This window comes from Nycticebus coucang, chromosome 14 (genome assembly GCF_027406575.1).
Source record: "Nycticebus coucang isolate mNycCou1 chromosome 14, mNycCou1.pri, whole genome shotgun sequence".
NCBI lineage: Eukaryota > Metazoa > Chordata > Mammalia > Primates > Lorisidae > Nycticebus > Nycticebus coucang.
The window spans coordinates 25,221,682-25,243,493 of record NC_069793.1 but is presented as its reverse complement, the minus strand read 5'-3'; the positions used below and the strand labels follow the sequence as shown (position 1 = coordinate 25,243,493).

Here is a 21,812-nt window from a genome sequence, read left to right as displayed (position 1 = left end):
CATGACAGAAATTTGCATGGTCTGCCCCTATCCATTCAACGCTTCCTCCTTTTAGCATTTCCCGAGCACAGCAGCTCAGTGTCTCAAATTCAGGGGTCACCATTCACATTGGGACCAGCAATGAAAATCCTAGGAATCACGCATTGTGGTGGTCCCATCCACACATCCTAGCAGAGACCAAGTCTACTCAGGAAGGGACTAGATTCCCCTCCCTCCACTGCAGGGAGGGCAGTTCATGTGACTAAGTTCTAGATGACAGAATGTGAGCTCGAATGATGGGTGCTCCCCTCCTCTGTATGGTTATGTGGGGGAAAAAGGGTAGCTGAGAAGTGTCAGGCACTGGATTGGGAAAGAAATTCTAGATGTTGATTGGTCCATTGTGCTTTAAATCTCTGTGCTATAATCGCTTGGTCTATTTCCTATTTAATACCAATGGGTAAAGAGTGAGAACTATGTGCTTGGCATATAGTAAGCTGTCATTAAATGAAATGTTAGCTACCAGCTCAATAATTGTAAGAGGCAGTTTTTGAAAACAGAGAGCACTGTATGCTTATAAAGCCCAAGGAAGGAATGTTAGCTCCAGTGCATACAGACAGAAAAAGTTGTTATTTGCTAGAATCATGTGGGTTGCCAGCATTTCAAAATTCCTTATGGCTTGTGAGGTTTTCCCCCATCCTCCAACTATTCTCAGTTCAATACCATCATTTAAAAAATAGTAGTTTTCAAATTAATTCGATGACTAATTTTAAATCAAGTGTGTCCAACCTTCTACCTGTTGGCCACATGCTGATTTTGTGAAGACTTTTGTGGCTTAACAATGGTGCCAGATGTATGCACAGACCTTTTTAAATTTTCTATTTGCCAATAAGCTTTCATTAGTGTTGGTTATTTAATGGGTGGCCCAAGACAACTCTTATTCTTCCAACATGTAGCAGAGGGGACAGGGGGTGGGGAAGGTTGGACACATCTGCTTTAAATTCTTGGACACTTGTACTTTTCACTCACTCACTTTAGTCCACCCCAAAGAACAGTGCAGTGAGAAAAAAGAAAGGCCAAAAAAGAGCCACCCACATATTCTTCAGCAAAATTCTCCATTAGATACAGAGGGCTTGCATTCTTTGGATCAAATTTCTTTTCTATGCTGAGGAATATATCCAGGTTCTTCTTGACAAGCCATGTCTGGAGCCTGGTTTGGATAGGAATCCCTATAATATCATTCGTCCTCTCCTTTCAGCACCTATCCTGAGCAAAAGTGCCAAGAAGAATAATTTCATCCTCCAGATAAATCGTGTTTGATATTTCAGAGCCTGTTCTTCTCCATCCACTTCTGGAGAAGAATGGAGGCACGCCCCACATCTTCTTCCCCACATCCAGATGCTCTAGTCTGCCCATCTCTTTGACATGTCACAGATATATAACATAAACAGACCATCCATTTCCACATATACAGCATGACTAATAGGCTACTTCAGGGAAACAGAGAAACGCATTGTCCAGTATGACTTTACAATAGTGAATGAAAAGGCTGAAGGTCAGAGTCTCATGCCACACATTTAAAAGGGCAGTCCAAGTGTTTTTTGTTCTACTGAGAAATCTGTTGTTTTGAAGGCAACATAGATATAAATAAAGCCTTCTCTTCTCTTCACCCCCCTTCCTGTCTTTAATACAATTAACATTTTCTGCTTCCATCTAATTATAAATATCTGCTCCCATGTCTTTTTCCCTATGTAGGTATGGTGGGTCTGTCTTTCATAATTCCCTTGGCGTGATTGATCTCATGACTTTGCCCTTTTACTTTGCCTCTTGCATTTCACATTCATACTTTCCACTGTCGTTTTATTATTGCAGCTGTTGAAGTAATTGAAATGTGCTTTGATAATATACAGAACGTTCAGAGACTGCTTTCTCAAAGTAAACATCACAGTTTTAGACATTAAAATAAGGGCTTCAATTTGGCCCTGCTTTTAAAATCCTCCATAGCCTAAATATTCCATTATCTCTTTTGCAACCCCAAAGTGTCTCAAATTAAAAACCACACTTCAACTGAAGCCACAACCAATAAGGAAGATTGGATTGTTCTCTTTTCTGGAGGATAGACACAGCAGGTATTGAATATTTCAGCAAAACTCAACTCCGAATAGCACTAATGGTGCCATTTGGCACTAATGCTTTGTCAGGAATTAAAATCTGAACAGTAGCATTAGAAGCAAGAAAAAAAATATATCAATAAAATTCAGCTCAGGCAGACAAGTATGTGGTCTGCATTTGATGGAGGGATTATATGCATACATAAATAAATCATTAAAATCCACTCACTAGGAGTCTGCTCAATTCATGGCAATTTTAAGTTGCTACGGGGGCAATAGCAAATCTAAACATAATTTGTTTGCGGGATGAGAAGGAAGAACTTGACAGATTTTAAACCTATGCAGACAGTCCATTTCTAGATTTAGAGAATAGTTAATACCATATTTTTGTAAAAATGTGGAGCACATTTTCCAATGTGTCTTTATTTAAAAAAGAAGAAGAAAAGGAATAAAAGTGCTCCAGTTCAAGTCCTGTTCCAAGACTTCCCATGGCACCATCTAAATTCTTTGGCAAGTCTGTCATGTATTATACTGAATCCAGTATTGCCCTAAGTAAATGAATTGTGAAAAAAAGGAATAGACATTTATTAAATGCTCTGCCTGGGTATCTAATGAAATCCTTATAACAACTCTCTAAGGCAGATTTATTAACTGCATTTAAAGATGGGAAAACTGACTAAGAAAGGATTCCCATCTTGCCCAATAGAATATAGTTGGTAAGTAATGAAGATGGCATTCAGTCTGAGATTGCTTTGGCTCTAATATTCAAGTTCTTTGCATTGTCTCAGACTGGCTGATATGAAATTTGCTTTCAGAATTGTGGATTTGAGAGCATGAACCACCTCCCTTCTGTTCACTGCACATGCACACACCCCACTCTTTTCTCCATTCTGTCAAGGTCCAGTTTAAGATTTACCTTCATCTGAAAACTTTCACTCTTTCGATTTTCAATGGCTGTGCTGTTTCTATCACACAACTCTCTTCTAAATAATGAATAATACTACCATTGAAGAGGGTGGTGGTGGACTAATTCTTTCTTTTAGCTGGTTTTGTATCCTCAGAGAGAATAAAATGATTATTACCCTAAGAAATATGTCTGACTTTATTTATGTCCTCAATGTTGTGTATGATAATAAGTGTTTAATAAAAGCATGCTAATTTACTAAGTTATAAGTGAATTATAACAGGAATTCATTTCACACATTAAAGCTGCCTCCATGCATCATAGCTGAGTGCAAATATATTTTTCTATGAAGTATGGGCTTAAGGGAGGTGCCTAATGGGGTGCTGGAGGGTCTTTTTGTATGTAAAACTAATAATCACACTTTAGGAATGTTTAAGTCTGAAGTTTTAAGTACTAGGTTTGCTCTAAATAGGGTTGAACCTGTAAACTATAAAGAACATAGGGAAATACAGAATGAAGTTCAATGAAAATAATGTTAGGTTTTTATACTAGACGGTGTGATAGACTCTCTGTTATCTGCAGGAGCATATTTAACCTCCTGCAATTACTGGCTTTCTGCTTCATAAACTCCCTACTTCTAACCTTCAATGCTTTCACTGTTCCTCTACCTTCTGGAGATGAAATTAAGTATCAGCAGCATGTCAATGAGAGGAAGAAAAATTTAATCTTTTATGAGAAGGGACTAGAGCTCCCTAGTCAGCAAAAGACCCAATATCATCATTGTATCACCGATCTTCCTCTACAAGACAAGAAAGAGCAAGAATACCACTCAGGAATGGGGTAGAGTCTTTATTTTAAGTCCTGTCTTACCAGACGGTAAGTTTATGAAACACAATTGCATTCTAAAATGGTTACGGACTAGTCAAAGCACTTAGCACATAAATTTTGCAATGAGAAACTAATAGCATTAACTATTACAGCCAAGGACACTTCAAAGAGAGCTACAAGAGGGTCTCAAGATCATACTCTATCACAGAGCTTCAATCCAAGAAGACGTGAAAAAATCATCATGCTTCCCAAATTGAGGTTATATTAGGAAAATGTTGCCTATGGTTTTCGATAGAACTTTATACTTTTATGATTTTATAGAAAAGTTCTAAATCTTTTATGATTTTATGGAAGAGTTCTAAAATTCATCATTAAATTGTGACTCTAAGTGGTATTATAGATTTAATCTTAAAAGAAAAGAACATACATATTAACAACATAAATAAGAATTCTTTAAGAAACTCCATGGATTTTTTTTTATATATATATATAATATCAAATTGTAGGGCCAGTAAAGAAGTCAGGAAAAAAATAGTAAAAAAAATATGGTTTTTAATATGTAATATTTTGGGATCCAAATGGAGGGTCTTTCTTAATGCAGGTTGTATGTACCTCAGGATCACTTATGGAGCTTTGAAAATACACTTATTTGGGTGGTGCCTGTGGCTCAGTGAGTAGAGCGTCGGCCCCATATACTGAGGGTGGCGGGTTCAAACCCAGCCCTGGCCAAACTGCAACAAAAAATAAATTAGCATTATCTCAGTTACTGTGCCAAAACATTTACATTCTACATTTACCAAGTTTCGCAAATACCCCTGTAAGATGCACCACAGGTATGATCCCACCAATCCCCCTCCCTCTACCCACCACCCCCCTCCCTCCCCTCCCTTTTCCACTATGTTAACCATTGTGATGAAAATGTGTCAAATGGTCTATGAAGCGAGTGTATGATGCCCCATGATCATATCAATGTAAACAGTTATGATTTAATAAAAAAATACAAAAAAATAAAACTTTTAGACACACACACACAAAAAATAAATAAATAAACAAATAAATTAGCAGGGTTGTGGCAGGTGCCTATAGTCCCAGCTACTTGGGAGGCTGAGGCAAGAGAATCGCCAAAGCCCAACAGCTGGAGGTTGCTGTGACCTGTGATGCAATGGCACTCTACTGAGGGCAATAAGGTGAGACTCTGTCTGGAAGGAAGGAAGCAAGGAAGGAAGGAAGGAAGGAAGGAAGGAAGGAAGGAAGGAAGGAAGGAAGGAAGGAAGGAAGGAAGGAAGGAAGGAAGGAAGGAAGGAAGGAAATAGACTCAGGCTCTGTCTTTGGAGAGCCTAAATGAGGCTGGGTACCCACACTGTCATTTTAAATCTCCTTAGGAGGCTCTAGGTAGAATCTCTTAAGTATCTTACTTTACTAAGCCTGTTGTTTTGTCCTTTTTTTAAAAAAAGCTATTTTGAATGCTGTACTTTTCAGTTTTTACTTTCTGAAGGAAGAGGCTAATATTGGTACTTAAAGGCTCTGTGTTTTAGATAGAACCTTAGCTTACTGGCCTGAAACAGGATTATTTTTAATTTATTTAAAATCTACACCTGATGCTGCTAACTTAGCATCATCAAAGTCTCAATGCAGCTGTGCCCCTCATGCTACAAACGTGATAGTTCCTATAATGAGAGGCAGCATCGATGGTACCTGCTGATGGAGTCAACATGAAATCTCTGTTTAGCATAAACGGTGTTTCACTGAAAGTATATATTCAAGGCAAATATAAAGAACAACAATTAACATTTATTAAGTTCTTACTATGTGCCAACAAAGGGTGTAACACTTACGTTTATTTAATGATAACGGAACAGAGCAATTATTACTGTTATCCCTACTTATAAGTGATTTTACATTATCTCATTTATGGTGGTGAAAATAATATTTAGGAAATGTAAATTCTGAAAGAGTCTCTGATGATAGCATGCAACTGTAACTAGAATCAGGATCTGTCTCACTTCAAACTTGCTCTTAATTACCATACTATGAGTTATAAAATTAATAAATATCCACATGTGGGAACTGTGGTGTGGCCTGAACTCTGCAAAGGTATAGTTAAAATATGTATATAACCAGCCATTGCTCCCTAGCTTGTTTTCCAATAGTTGGTTACTACTCAGTAGTCACATAGCTAGTGGTCCTAAAGATTCTTAGCTTTCTTCATTTCTCCCAGAGGTAACATCACCCTTTTGAAACCTAAGGCTGGTTGTTGAGGTATCTTCCAGGCCCTGTATGTCAGTGGACCAGCTGACCCCCCAGATCAGTGGCCCACACCAAAGAACTAACTCTCAACGGGTCTTGCCACCCTCAACCAGGAACTGATTCAGCATAAGAAGACAGTTTTCACAACCCTATGGTTCCACTCTGAACCCAGCCAAACAGCAGAGGCATTGCCTAGCCTGTTGTCTGCAAAACTCTCTTTAAAAACTCTTTCTTTCAAATTCTCAGGGAAACAGACTTGGAAAATTCCTCCTGTCTCCTCCCAAGGCACCTACAGTATCAAACCCTGTCTCTGCTGTAACACCTGCTGTCTCGTGTGCTGGCTTCCTCTTGAGCAGTGGGCAATGAACCTGGCTGAGCTGTAACACTCTATCACTCCAAAGTGACTACCCTACAAAAACAAAAAATCAAACTAACAGAATTCCACCTTTTCTTTCTTCTTTATTTAACCTGAAGTCTGTTTCATTATATATTACATAGTGAATAACAATGTACAAATCATTGAATAGCGATAGTCTACGTTTGGGGCACTCCAAGCGATGGTACTTTTTATCCATACCTTTCTCCAAGAATATCCCTGATTAACAAATTTTAGTAACTCGGATGAGAGCATGAACAATCTGTCTATCTGAGACAAATTCCAGAACAACTAGCAAATAAGTCCCTTATTTAGGACTTAGAACTTCTTCTCAAAACCCGATTTCTACTGAAAGAAGAGCAAGATGGAAGTGAAGGGACTCAGGGAATTTCACCCCCAAATATGACTCCTTGTTATAAAGAGTATTTTGAATTAAAGGCCCATTGAGGTCAATAGGCATTGGAAGGGGCTTTTCCCCCTCAATCTCCAAAAAAACCAGATGGACTCATATTTCAATATATTTCAGGGAAGAAGATCAGGCATGCAACCAGACCCTTTTTAAAACTGTCTCTCAGGCTAATTTAATTTCCAATGAAGATCATTTATAAGTCAATCTGTTTTCCACATCCATTCATTCCCCCAAGTATCTATTCATCTTCCCTGGTAACCATTTATAGCCTCTCTGCAGAGTTATCTACATTACTCATCTCTCCTTTCCCACTACAATAAGGGTATACAAACTTCTGGACCTCACTGGGAAATTGGGTAATTGCTCTATGATTTTTTGCCCTATGCACATAGTAAATAAATTTGTAATCTCTTTCTCTTACTAACCAGGCTTATTGTAAATTGATCGTCCAGTAAACCTTCTGGGGTGAAGGAGAAGTCGTCTTTCTACTCCATAGAAGAAATCTAAATTATCCAAAATATGTAAAACTGACCCATGTGTGGGGCTTCTAGGTTAATTGAGGGCTTCCTCTGAAAGAGCAACTTTGTGCTCCTGCACGTCCCATTCTGGTGGACAGCCAGGCTGATGCTTGTGGGTTGTTGGTTGTGAGAGTGGAGAATGCATTCCTTTAGGTGGGTACATAAGTGAGGTTGTTTCTTCTCTTATGATAAACTCTCTACTCTTGTTAAGGAAACCCAGCATGGTCACTAGATCAGTTTGCTAGGACTGCTGTAACAAGTTCCCACAGCCTGGACAGCATCAAAGATGTAAGGTATTTTCTACGTCACAGTTCTGGAGGGTAGAAGTTCAAGATCACATTGCCTACAGGTTTGGTTTCTTTTGAGGCCTCTTTCTTTGGCTTGAAGATGGCTACCTCCTTGTTGTTTGCTCACATAGTCTTTCCAAAAGGACACTGGTCATTTTGGATCAGGACCCACCTGAAAGATCTCATTTTAACTTAATTACTTCTTTATAGTCATAAGCTATAAACACTGTCACATTCTGAAGCACCGTGTGATAAGGACATAAACATACTAATTTGGGGGGATTAAATTCTACCCATCTCATACTCTGTCTTTCTTTTGAACAGAGAAAAAAAAAATCCCTTTCTATTTCACACATGGAGCCTGCAGCCGCTGTTCTGTTAAAACAACCTAAGAACCCCAAATCCTTCTGACAATGAAGTAGAGGTGAAGAGACAAGAGGAAAGAGGAACCTGTCTTTTATTTTCATGCAGCTGCTCTTTCCCAGTGGATTGCAAGCTGAGGATTCTATAAACAAAAATTTCTGCTACTCAGGTCTACAGCAGCAATTAACTAGATCATTGACTTTTTAGGCAGAATGATTTTGATCACCAGAGTGTGTACAAACAATTTGGGAAAGCCAGATTTAATGCCCTTTTAAAAAAATGTTTCCTTCCTTAATAAGATAGCTAGTGTTGAAAAGCTACGTATACTGACATTTGAGAATCTCCTATAACCCAGGTGTTGCTACAAAAGTTATACACCCTCAATTTGAGCAGCTTTTTAAAAATCACAAGAGGGGGCGGCGCCTGTGGCTCAGTGAGTAGGGCGCCGGCCTCATATGCCGAGGGTGGCGGGTTCAGGCCCAGCCCCGGCCAAGTTTGCAACAACAAAAAAATAGCCGGGCATTGTGGCGGGCGCCTGTAGTCCCAGCTACTTGGGAGGCTGAGGCAAGAGAATCGCTTAAGCCCAGGAGTTGGAGGTTGCTGTGAGCTGTGTGAGGCCATGGCACTCTACCGAGGGCCATAAAGTGAGACTCTGTCTCTACAAAAAAAAAAAAAAAAATCACAAGAGGATTTCATACACTAAGGGGTTGGATACACTTTCAGTATTCCCAAATAATTTTCATCAATAGTCCCAGCCCCGATTACCTTACTACCTAAGGTAAAGCAACTAGTTTGCTATTCAAACCAAATCCAGTCACCAAGGCCTCCTTCCCATCCAGCACTCTGTAAACGCAAAGGTTCTCATATATAAAAAACCTTACAGTTTCCTCTGTCTTACTCTATTTCCAGCCTTTCAACAACTCAGTGTAGGAGAGAGAGCAGAGGATTTATTTCACAAATTAGGAAAGAGAGCTTCAGAAGGGTTAAATGAATCTCCTTAAATCACTGCACGCAAAGGTGGGGAATGAAAGTTAAATTTCTTCTCTCCTAACTAACGTTAAGACTCTATGTAATATGTAGGATTACAAAGCTAGCATACACTGACAGTTCCTACCACATAACAGACTCTTAATAACTTGTGCTGAACTGATCTAAGTCAGATATGCTTAGGTCTTGACCCCGGATGAATGTGAGCTTTGGATTTGCCCTGCTTCCTGGAGCTACTAAAGCTGCTCACCCCTAAACTCTTCACTGGGGTATGACCTACTTATCCTTCACTTCCATCAGCTCTGACTGTGACCCCCATTTGTTAATGGGGGTGAGGGCACGTGAATCTCTCTCAAAAAATAATCTTTCGTTCCTAGAGCCAAGGAGTCACATGGTAACCTTTTATTCTATCCTATCCTATTATTTGACAAAACAGGAATAAACCACAGTGAGCAGACGATGTGAGTTATCTCCCACTCATTGAGTTATCAATACAATTCCAGTCATGTTAGCATTTAGCCCTGCTCCAAAGGGGTCTATCTGAGATTTAGCGCTATAAAATATCAGGGAAAACCTTGGCATGACCCAGTAATACATACCTACACATTACAGCAGACTCTTCCCAAATTAAACAGAAACTAAACACAGGTATACTCATAAGTTCTAGAAGGCTTAGAGAGGTTTTCATTAAGTAGAAATGACATAAGAAAACAGAACCAATAATGGAAAAATATTTTGATATTTTAATGAGAAAAGAGCTATTTGGTAGCAATTTTATGGTAAACATTTTTCTCCAATGGCCTAAAATAACAAGAAAAAGTCATCTACAAGCTATGGGATACTATGAATCCAATCCCGTATACTCAAGAAACAAGATAAAATGAACGTCAGGGGAAAACATGGACTCAAAAATTTTCTTGATACATCTATGTCTGACTGCTTGATTCAAAACTTTAAACCTATAAAAAATATTTAATAAAGAAGCTCTGAATTCCAGCTTTGTAGAATTCCATGTAAATTTATTCTAAGAATCACCTATCCTGTAACCAAGAACCATGAGATGGATTCTGTGAACTCCCGGAAATAAATGAAGAATTACAGAAGTGGAGGGAGGAGGGCAAAGTCTCATTTTTAAAACACTGTTTTAAGGTGTATAAGACTGTAAGAGAAAGAATAATCACTCCTAGGGCTAATCAACATTTAGTGCATAAAAAAAAAGGATAAAATATTTACCAGTGAGAAATCATAATTGCCATGAAACAACTTCTTTCGGTGAAAAGTCTCAACCTAAAAATAATAGTTAAATTATACAAACTCCATAAACATAGTGTAAAACTATGATTCATTCCCTTTTCCTGTCTCTGCAAAGACAGGCTACCAAATGTATTATTGCCTTAAAGGGGAAAAAAATCCCTGGATGATAATTTTTCTTTCAAAAAGATTTCTTTCTGTACAAATTCAAATTCCTTGACTCAAATTGATATCTGTCTATATAGCTCTCTTCTCCTACACTGAGACAGCAGATTTTACTCTGGCAAACATACTCATTTTCTTTCTATTATGAAACTGTAACAAAACTGGCCAAGTACCAAATACTACTTTGTGAAACTCTATTTTATTTTAATCAATTATTATACTCCAACTGCAGTAAGATGTTCACAGCACAGATGCTTTAATCAACTAATCCTCAGAGCAAGCCTGCAGAAAGATATTAAAAGCTGAAATTTTAGTAGCAAGTAAGTTCTCAAATGGAAGGCAATGTGAACATATATTTTTATTTATTTATTTTGTTATTGTTTGTTTTGAGTAGAGTATCACATTGGATAGAGTGCCTGGTGTCACAGATCACAGCAACTTCAAACTCTTGAGCTCAGCAATCCTCTTGCCTCTGCCTCCCAAGTAGCTGGGATTATAGGTATCTTCAACAATGGCCAGCTTGTTTTTTCTATTTTTAGAGACGGGGTCTAGCTCTTGCTCAGGCTGGTCTTGAACTTCTGAGCTCAAGCAATCCACCCACCTCAGCCTCCCAGTGCTAGGATTACAGGCATGAGCCACCATGCCCTGCCTTTATATAGCACTTTTTAAAAAACATTTTAGTTGGTCTATAATCTTTGTAAGAAACAATTAAAACAATATTATCTGGCTTTCAAAAGCATGTGACCTGAAATAACATTTTGTTGCACAATTATCAAATGAGCAACTATTCCTTCATAATGAAAATAAGGCAGTTTGTAAAAATGTAAAAAACCCTCTTCATGACCCTCTGATCTCTCACACTCCATATATTTAATGACAATATACTGCTATTATGCCTTGTACAGATCAACATGAGAAGGAGAATCCAGAACTTTTGACATTTTATCTGTCAAGGAATATGTATGCATATCTCTGTGTGTGTGCAAATACATCCAACTATGTATGTATCAATTAAAACTATTATTATATGAGAATTTTTTTTAATTTGTTTTTTTTTCTCTTTTTTATTGTTGGGGATTCCTTGAGGGTACAATAAGCCAGGTTACACTGATTGCAATTGTTAGGTAAAGTCCCTCTTGCAATCATGTCTTGCCCCCATAAAGTGTGACATACACCAGGGCCCCACCCACATCCCTCCATCCCTCTTTCTGCTTTTCCTCCCCCCCCACAACCTTAATTGTCATTAATTGTCCTCATATCAAATTTGAGTACATAGGATTCATGCTTCTCCATTCTTGTGATGCTTTACTAAGAATAATGTCTTCCACTTCCATCCAGGTTTTTAATTTGAATGGGAAAGTTTAGAATAAAATGTATGTTTGGGTTTATACTATGAGAAGTTACAAGGAGCTTGACAATTATCAATTTAATTTGATCCACTGAAGGCAAGCCATATGACCTTACTTTTTTCTTCTGTTTCTCTCTCTCTCTCTCTCTGAATAAATTTACGACTATAAAATTGTTGTGCTATAATGAGTAGAGCTTACTGATTAACTTGAAAAAAATTATTGAGTAACTAAGCATAAATGATTAAATTGGCTGAGTTAGATTGATTCAATAACATTTTAAAAACCATGTGCCAAGATGATTAAAAACTCAAAATAACTTCTTAAAACACAAATTTATAGAATGGGTGTAATAGGACTATTAGACACAAAATTCAAAACATTGTGATCATTGAGTTTGCAAAGGACAAGTTTACTATAATTCAAACTATATTATCAGAAAAATTAAAAATGGCTTTAAACAAATGTTGTGTTCACTATTTCATTGACTGTCTCTCATCATTGGTTGGGTCCCCGATATTTATTAAAGAGGAGCATTAAAAAACAGCAAGTGTGGCTCCTTGAGTAGATGCAGAATCATGGTGGGGGTGGATAATAAACATATAATTACTAAATGATGTGGTAATGCCATGGTAGGGGTGTGTGTGAAGTGCTGGGGGACAATGGGCAGAGACAACAATTAATGCTCCAATGAGAAAATAAAGCAATTCATCTAACAATCAGTGCATACAATTCAATAAATAGAGCAAATAAATTACCCCAAGGCAATGCCACTTACTTCTAGACTTTTTAACAGGGGCACAAAGTACAGAAGATCTAGAAAATCAGAGAACATAGATTTAGAACAACATTTTTCTCTTAATCCAATTACTTGAGACAAGTTACTGAACTGCTTGGATGGGCTCCAAGAAAAGGGCTCTTCACCACGGCTGTTCCTCTATTACTAACCATGTTTCCATCTATGTAATCATAAAACATATTTTATCAGCTAGATACTATTTGCAGAGGTTTGAAAGAAGTCATAAATCCCTATATACATGGGGGGAAATGTCCAAAAATATATAAACACGATTCTGTGACAAATGGCCACCATAATCTGCTGTTTCCTTGTGATTATTATATGCGAAGTCAAAGAAGCATGAAACAGGACATGATTGCTGGAAACAAAAAATGAAATAGATGTTATGCTGATACTTTTTCTAAAAAACCAATCAATTGCTCTGATGTGGAGTGTCGGATCCTATTACACACTAAGTTCTTTCTGATAGAAACAAGGTAAAGATTTCAACCAGGTGTGTGGGCCTTTTTTCCCCATGAGGTGAGAGATAAGTGGGCATGGGCGATGAGGCCATCTCATTTTGAATACATCCTTTTAATCTCAGAAGTCATCTTAAGAGAACTCTCTAGGTGCATTAAAAGTAGAACTGAAGCTGTGGCAAGTAAGTGAATAAAAAAGAAGAACAAGTCAAGATTGTTTCACAAAGAATGGAATTCCTATCTGATGCAACTTCAGTCCTCTGGCTGCACCCCAGATGCATGAATGCTTCTGAGAAACAGCCAAATAGATATCTAGCGTGGGCAAGTCCGGAGGGAGGCAGAGATTCCCGTCAAGCCTCTCTCTGGCCACATCCAGGGCTTCCCTTTCAATGAGTTAATATAAACATCAAACCAAGTGCTGAATCAATGAATTCACCTACTTAATTTTGTAGTTAATTAGTGGAAGCTAGTCTGAAATTAAGTGCTTACCCTGCGGAATAGCCACACACACAGGCATACACACATACACACAACACCAAAGGCAATTGCAATGCAGAGAAGGGCTTGGCCAGATCCGGACAGTAGCGAAGAGAAATACATTTGGTAAGCACAATGACAAAGGTGACAAAGAAGGGCAAGAAGATGCAAAGAAAGGAAATAAGCCATCCAGAATGTCTGCGGATGGGAGCAAGGAAAATGCAGTTCCATTCTTCTTGGCAAAGGTCGCTCTTTTTACCTGCAAATAGTTCCTCAAATAGTTCTGCGAAATGTCTTAGACTCTTCTTATATAGCTAAAAGGAATATTAGAGAGCATCTAAATCAAAACCCTCATTTTACATGAAAGAGAAAGCTCCAAGAAAAGAAGCATTACCGTGCACAGAGTAGTATGGCCGGAGGGTAGCAGCATCTGCCCTGGAATGCTATCTTTGACAATGGTATTTAGCAGTGGGAAATAGCTATTAAAAAGATGCCACTGGGGAAGCCGCAATGACATGGACCCATATTCCCTATTTTATTTGTAAATACCTGCTTATAGTTTTTCTCACGGGCTCGAATTTGTATATCTTATGGCAATGTCCTATACCTGGAGTCCCCAACCTTTCTGGCACCAGGTACCAGTTACACAGAATACAATTTTTCAACAGGTGGGGGTGGTGGTGATGGAGATGGCTGGTGCGAAAAATACAGCTCAGTGCCTGACACTCAATTCCTGCTACATGACCCCATTCCTAAGTTTCATGGAAGACAATTTTTCTATGGACATGGAGGTGTCAGGTGGGGAACAGGGGAAGGGCAGGGTGGGCGAGGAGGCAGAGGTCTGCAGCCGCTTCTAACAGGCCACAGAGCAGTAGCTACCCGTGGCCTGAGGGTTAGCGATCACACTTCCAGATAGAGTATGGAAGTGAATAATGGACATGCTGTTACTTGTCAAAGACTTATCTTGCCAAGTAATGATATGGGAAAGGAATTTTTTAAATTATCATTTACTATCACAATCATTCACTTTTAAGGAAAGGACATTTTGTCCCCAATGAAATAACAAGAAAAAAATTGAGACTGTCTTTTAAATTATATAAGCATCTTGTGAAAAAATGTACTATACTTTGCTCCTTGCCCCTATTTCTTTTTGCAAGCTTATGGCCCCATGGTGGATTAGTTTTGGGAACCACTGCTACACACTGGAAAATATGCACACACAGGCAGGAGTTTCAAGACATGGAGGCTCCAACTTCATCATGTTTCTCATAACCATAACAAAATGGGAAGGTGTGTTGCGTGACCATAGACATGAAAGAACAGCAGCTTTGCCGTGGGTATAAATTTAACCCACAAAGGTGAGAAAAAAGAAAACAAAAACCATTTTGTAAACATCAGCATTTTCCTTGGGAAATCCTGAGGACACCACCCATTTCTGTACTATAGAGAAACAAAGGCAGATGGATCTCTGCAGAGCCAGCACAGTTGAGCCCACAGGGGCCACGCTTTGACTAGGGTGACCCTCATCTTTGCTAGCAAACAGATACGGGAAACCTAGGACTCGGAATTATTGCTCATTGAATAGCAACTCTCTCAAGAGATGCCATAGGAAATTCAGCAAAAGAGAGTTCCACACTGCTGAGTGGGCGCCCCTCACAGAGAAGGTTGCCTGGCCCCAAGTGGAATCTGTGGGGCTATCTATTAGAAAAGGCAATGAAAATCCATTTTTATTTTATTTTATTTTATTTTTTTATTAAATCATAGATGTATACAGTAATGTGATCATGGGCACCATACACTGGTTCTATAGACCGTTTGACACATTTTCATCACACTGGTTAACATGGCCTTCCTGGCATTTTCTTAGTTATTGTGTTAAGACATTTACATTCTACATTTACTAAGTTTCATACATACCCTTGTAAGATGCACTGCAGGTGTATTTTATTTACATTAAAAAAACTGTTTTTAAGATCAGCAGTTGGAAGCTTTGTTGTGAATGGGAACATTCTCTTCAAGCATGAAGCGTCCATTCAGCATCCACTGTGTCTAAGGCATGGAGGGACCCAGGGGCTCCCCTCAGTCTTCTCACTAGGTCAGGAAGCAGATAATAAGCACATAGAACAATAACCCAACAGGGTGGAATCCTGGAGATGAAATTCAGCCTGGCACACTCAAGAAGCCCAGAAGAGGAGGAGCTGAGACCCAGGGGCTGCTTGGAGGGCAGCCGCGTTCCAGGGCTGGCATTTACTTTATAGGTGAAGTGGGAGAGTAGCATGAAACTGATGTGGAAGACACATCACTGGTGATGAAGATGGAGAGAGGCCAATGGGGTGAAATTATAGTCATTTGGGCTTGATTAGTACTAATCCGAGGGCTACAATTCCGAGTTGGGTTAGGGAAGGGCACATTCTACAGACAATCAGAAGAAAGAAGCTTCTCTGTTTTGCCAGCCCCGAGGGACAGAAGGTAGTGGTTTAGATATTACAAAGTAGTAAAGAACACCAAGTATTTTATGTTTTTTAAAAAAATTTAGATTTGGTGTAAGAAGTCTTATATCAAAGTTGCTTTATATGCTTTGCATAGAAAGAGTTGGTTGAATTATGTAATGGGCAATAAAGAGAAAAATTCTCAGATGTCAAACTATGCCCTGAATTCATGGCATGTTGACCCCAATGCAGTTCCTTCCCCCGTATCTTGAATAGCAGAGAAAGGTAAGTGGCACATGTCTCTAGAAGGGGCTTCAGGAGAAGGCATGTGGAAATTTGGGACATGGAGATAAACTGGTTGGGATCGTGTGTGTGTGTGTGTGTGTGTGGTCAGCAGGTGAGCATGTCCTTGTGTCCAGGATTATGCAGTCACACCATGTTGTGCCTGCCTTCCCTGGTGTTGCAGTGCCTTTGTCATAAGCAAAATAAAGGGTGATATTCAGAAGGTGTAAGGAAACTGACTGGGGCCATTGCGCCTGATCTGGCCCAATGCCCAGAAGAACTGAAAATGGTAATTTCGTTTAGTGCCTTCTTGGAACAGGCAGCCATGACCATGTCCGCCTATACTGTTATATCTCCTTCTGCCTCTCCCACATACTGTTGTAGTGGGTAAAGAGTCAAGAGTTTTAAGAGCTCTGGATCAAGGGTCTAGTCACCTTCTCTGTTTGCAGAGAAGGATGTCTTCTGATGGTTGCCAATGAGTCATGAAACATGTGGTGCAGCCTCTGCAGCTAAGCTTGTGACAATTAGCCTGGTCACACCTTTAGGGAGGCCTGCCGACTCCAAATATCTGCACAGGTGTTCAAAGGTCAGTCACCAGGAACCATTGCAATATGAAATGTTTCTTCACTCTTTCTAACTTTAAACACATAAAGACTTTGTGGCTTACTTATAGTGAACCCAACTGGTTGATGTATTTTAAATAAATGGTGCAGGAAAAGCTTTATTTCCAGATATCCACAGTTGTGGCTGGGCAGCTATCCTCGCCAAACTAGAGGCTGACAAATACTATAAAAAGTTGTTAAAGCTAAGATCACAGAAAAGAAAAGGAGAAAAATAAAAAGCAATGATGTTAAAGAAAAGCGTCACAGGGCATTTATATGTATTATTAGTAGTAGCAGGAGAATTAAGTAGTCTCACGTGAAAGGCAGAACAGTAGAACAGAAAAGCCACTGGGTTGTCCAGAGGGTCAAAGTCAAGTTCTGCCATCTACTGGCTCTGTGGCATTGAGCCTATTTGAACTTCCTATTTCTCACCCTCCAAAAGGATATATATTTGCTTGGAGATTTTACCTCTTAAAAAGGTAAAATACTTAGAAGAATGCCTACACATAGTAATCACCCTATAATTGTTACCTATTACTGATATATTTACTTTTATTAATATAGTTGTCCTAAGTGTATAACTCATCACAATTCCCACCATTCAGCAATTGGTCAACACATGGTAGCCTTCTTCATTCTTTTAACTTTTCAGGAAAAACCTACTCCCCCAGCCATTTGCTTTCCAATAGCTTTTATGAGAAGCAGATCAACTTGGTTTGATTCTTTATGCCGAGTATGACACTACATTAAGTATGAATTAAGTTTCTATAGTGTTCCCAATATGAAATGCATAATACTAAGACTTCAAAAGATACAATTCCCAGTCTTAGAATGTGGCAAGCAGTCAAGTGCTCTGAACAGACCTTAACAAATACAGTTGTATCCAAGCCCAATGATTTCCTTCACCCTTCCTATGAAGAAGCAAAAGCGTTTGTACCACTTTGTCTGAATCACCATCCTCGGGCAGGCAGAGTGAAGAGGTCAGGGGTAGACTGTGCCACTGCTGAGACCTACGCAATGATAACTTAGATTAAAGATGGATAGAAGCACAGCCATGGCTGGTGCAGGTCACCCAGGAGTGTGTATGTTCCAGTTGAAAGGACCTCTACCATAAACTGTTATTGACTTTGGAGGATTCTTTTGTGCTTGTGTTTTCTCACTTCCAGAAAAGCCTGGAAACTCTTTTTCTGTTTTTTCTTTTTTTGTTGTTGTTGTTGTAGAGACTGAGTATCACTGTACCGCCCTCAGTAGAGTGCCGTGGCGTCACATGGCTCACAGTAACCTCTAACTCTTGGGCTTACGCGATTCTCTTGCCTCAGCCTCCCGAGCATCTGGGACTACAGGCGCCCGCCACAACGCCCGGCTAATTTTGTTGTTGCAGTTTGGCCGGAGCTGGGTTTGAAACCGCCACCCTCGGCATATGGGGCCGGCGCCCTACTCACTGAGCCACAGGCGCCACCCTGGAAACTCTTTTTCAAAACAAAATCCTGTTCCCTAAGAGATGAGAATAAAGTAAAAATAGCATGAATGCAACAAAGCTGCTTCACTCAAAACTTGATAGCTACAGTCCTATTAAAGCTCCATTGTCATATTTTAAAGATCTTGAAAAAATAATACTTCGTTTTATATGGAATCAGAAAAAACCTCAAATAGCCAAAACATTACTCAGCAATAAAAACACAGCAGGAGGAATCACGCTACCAGACCTGAGACTGTACTATAAATCGATAGTGATCAAAACAGCATGGTATTGGCACAAAAACAGAGAAGTAGATGTCTGGAACAGAATAGAGAACCAAGAAATGAATCCAGCTACTTACTGTTATTTGATCTTTGACAAGCCAATTAAAAACATTCAGTGGGGAAAAGATTCCATATTTAACAAATGGTGCCGGGTGAACTGGCTGGCAACTTGTAGAAGATTGAAACTGGACCCACACATTTCACCATTAACTAAGACAGACTCTTACTGGATAAAAGATTCAAACTTAAGGCATGAAAGTATAAAAATATTTGAAGAAAGTGCAGGGAAAACTCTTGAAGAAATCGGCCAGGGTGAATATTTTATGAGGAGGACTCCCCAGGCAATTGAAGCAGTATCAAAAATACACTACTGGGACCTGATCAAACTAAAAAGCTTCTGCACAGCCAAGAACATAGTGAGTAAAGCAAGCAGACAGCCCTCAGAATGGGGGAAAATATTTGCAGGTTATACCTCTGATAAAGGTCTAATAACCAGAATCCATAGAGAACTCAAACGTACTAGCAAGAAAAGAACACATGATCCCATCTCAGGGCGGGCAAGGGACTTGAAGAGAAATTTCTCTAAAGAAGACAGACTCACAATCTACAAACACCTGAAAAAAAGCTCATCATCCTTAATCATCAGAGAAATGCAAATCAAAACTACTTCGAGATATCACCTAACCCCAGTAAGAGTAGCCCACATAACAAAATCCCAAAACCAGACATGTTGGCGTGGAATATGGAGGAAAGGGCACACTTCTACACTGCTGGTGGGAATGCCCACTAATACGTTCCTTCTGTAAGGATGTTTGGAGAACACTTAGAGACCTAAAAATAGACCTGCCATTCGATCCTATAATTCCTTTACTAGGTTTATACCCAGAAGACCAAAGTCACAATATAACAAAGACATCTGTACCAGAATGTTTATTGCAGCCCAATTCATAATTGCTAAGTCATGGAAGAAGCCCAAGTGCCCATCGACCCACGAATGGACTAGCAAATTATGGTACATGTATACCATGGAATATTATGCAGCCTTAAAGAAAGACGGAGACTTTACCTCTTTCATGTTTACATGGATGGAGCTGGAACATATTCTTCTTAGCAAAGTATCTCAGGAATGGAAGAAAAAGTATCCAACATACTCAGCCCTACTATGAAGCTAAATTATAGCTTTCACATGAAGGCTATAACCCAACTATAGCACAAGACTATGAGGAAAGGGCCAAGGAAGGGGAAGGGAGGGGGGAGGTTATGGTGGAGAGAGAGTAACGGGTGGGGCCACACCTACGGTGCATCCTAGAATGGGTATAGGGGAAACTTACTAAAGGCAGAGTACAAATGTCTTCATACAATAAGAAAATGCCATGAAGGCTACATTGAACAGTTTGATGAGAATATTTCAGATTGTATTTTTTTTTTAGTGGAGAAAGAAGCACAATTTATTTAAAGTGAAGCATGGACTTTCCCAGAGATTAGGAAAGGGTCCCCCTTGCAAGTAAGAGGAGACACCACACAAAGGCAGCATACAAATTTAAGTATCTTATCTTAACCTCTCCTATAATTATCTACAAAGCTTTTCATTGGTCCCCTTTAGGTATTCTTGTTCACTTCTTATTGGTCACAGATTACCTCAGTTGCCACATGTGCCCATTTTCCTTCTTTATTTATTTATTTATTTATTTATTTATTTATTTTTATTAAATCATAGCAGTGTACATTAGTATGATCATTGTATATGAAACCAGCACAGTGTACCACTTGATTGAATGTACACAGCTATGATTTAACAATAAAATAAATAAATAAATAAATAATTGATAGCTACAGATTTGCAGGAAGAACAAAAACTCCTTAAATGGTTATTAAAACTTCAGTACCTGTGTTCAACATAGTATTACAGAGAAGCATAAACCAAATTAACCCTCATCGCATGTTATACTGCAAACACAGCAACTGCTCTTCCGTTCTTTGTCACCAGACCCAGGCAGGTAGGAATTTGTGGTTTCCTCTCTAGCACCTACCACCTGTTGTCTCTCAAGAGCTCCTGAATTTCATTTATGGATGCACTTAACCCTCAACTACATTCCCTTGAAGCCAGGGATGGTCTGCAAGTGGGCAAATGATGGAAGACCATCTGCTCTGTTGAGGTCTCAGGATGCTCTGTGGAAATGCTGAGACAAAACGCCATCTTCTTTTTTTGGTTGCTGGCTGAAGGAATGCAAATCAATGATGAGAATGGGCCATTCAGGAGGACTAAGCCAAGTACAGAGAAAATACAGCAGGAATTCCTGTGACTCTGTAAACATCTGGATCATATTATACCTGAACTCCATGTACTGCAGGACTTTTCAATTACAAGTATTGATTTTCTTTTTCTTAACTTATATTTATTCAAAATTTCCAATCTAAAGCATCATAACTTACATAGGTGCAAGAGATCAATCCCACACAAAAACTCCAAGATGAATGATTGAAAATCATCTCCCCAGAATAAATGCAAAAAAAAGTGTTTATTTCATTGATCTTATCAATTCTGCTTTCAAAGTACAGAGCTATGTGGAAAACATTAGGAATCTTACCATTTCAAATTCCAATATTGTTTTCCCTTTTTTATTCAACAATCTGCTCTTAATTACTTTTAACACCTTTCTTTCTGAAGGCTATGCCCAGTAATTATTTCACAATAATGTTGTAAGAAAATATCTCTTATATCTTTCCAAATAATAGCTTGAGCATTTTTTATGTGCCAAGCAGTCTGCTAAAAGCTTTACATGCATTTTATTGCAATGCAAATTCACCACAACCCTGTACTATAGTTATTCTCAGGTTGGAGATAAGAAAGTTGAGGTTTTGTGAGTAAATTACCCTGAACTGCAAATCTGAAAAGTGACAGGTCTCATGTCAGTCTGACTCATATGTCTATGCTTTTATATCAACCTTGTAGAACCGTAGGACGTTCTAAACAAGAGAACCACACTACCTGATACACACTTATACTCAGCACCGAGCAATTATTAGTATCCCCAATACTATGCCTTGGAAGATATAATTTCATTTTAAATCTTTACTATATGAATCTGAGAAAAAAGTAAAGAGCTCCTCCAAATCTGACATAGAAGTCCCTGATGACTTATTTGGCCCTGAACCATACCCACCCTCTCCTTCAGGTGAGTATCTAGGCATATTTGCAGAGAAGCCTCCATACAGCTTCAATGCCAGCCCAGGGAGAGAGGGGGAAGGTCTGG

At 39.0% G+C, this 21,812-nt stretch overlaps 1 protein-coding gene across 5 annotated transcripts in view; it reads right to left on the bottom strand.

Moving 5' to 3' along the window:
* The window catches only part of LRRC4C (leucine rich repeat containing 4C), a 1,324,260-nt gene that overhangs the window by 131,726 nt on the left and 1,170,722 nt on the right, over window positions 1–21,812 (bottom strand). Inside the window, exon 1 of one of the 5 annotated variants that reach the window (XM_053560154.1) lies at window positions 15,420–15,444. The exons of the other annotated variants lie outside the window; for them this stretch is intronic. The gene's annotated coding sequence lies outside the window, so the exon portion shown is untranslated. Of the gene's footprint in view, window positions 1–15,419; window positions 15,445–21,812 lie in introns of those variants that run through there. 5 annotated transcript variants of the gene reach the window in all.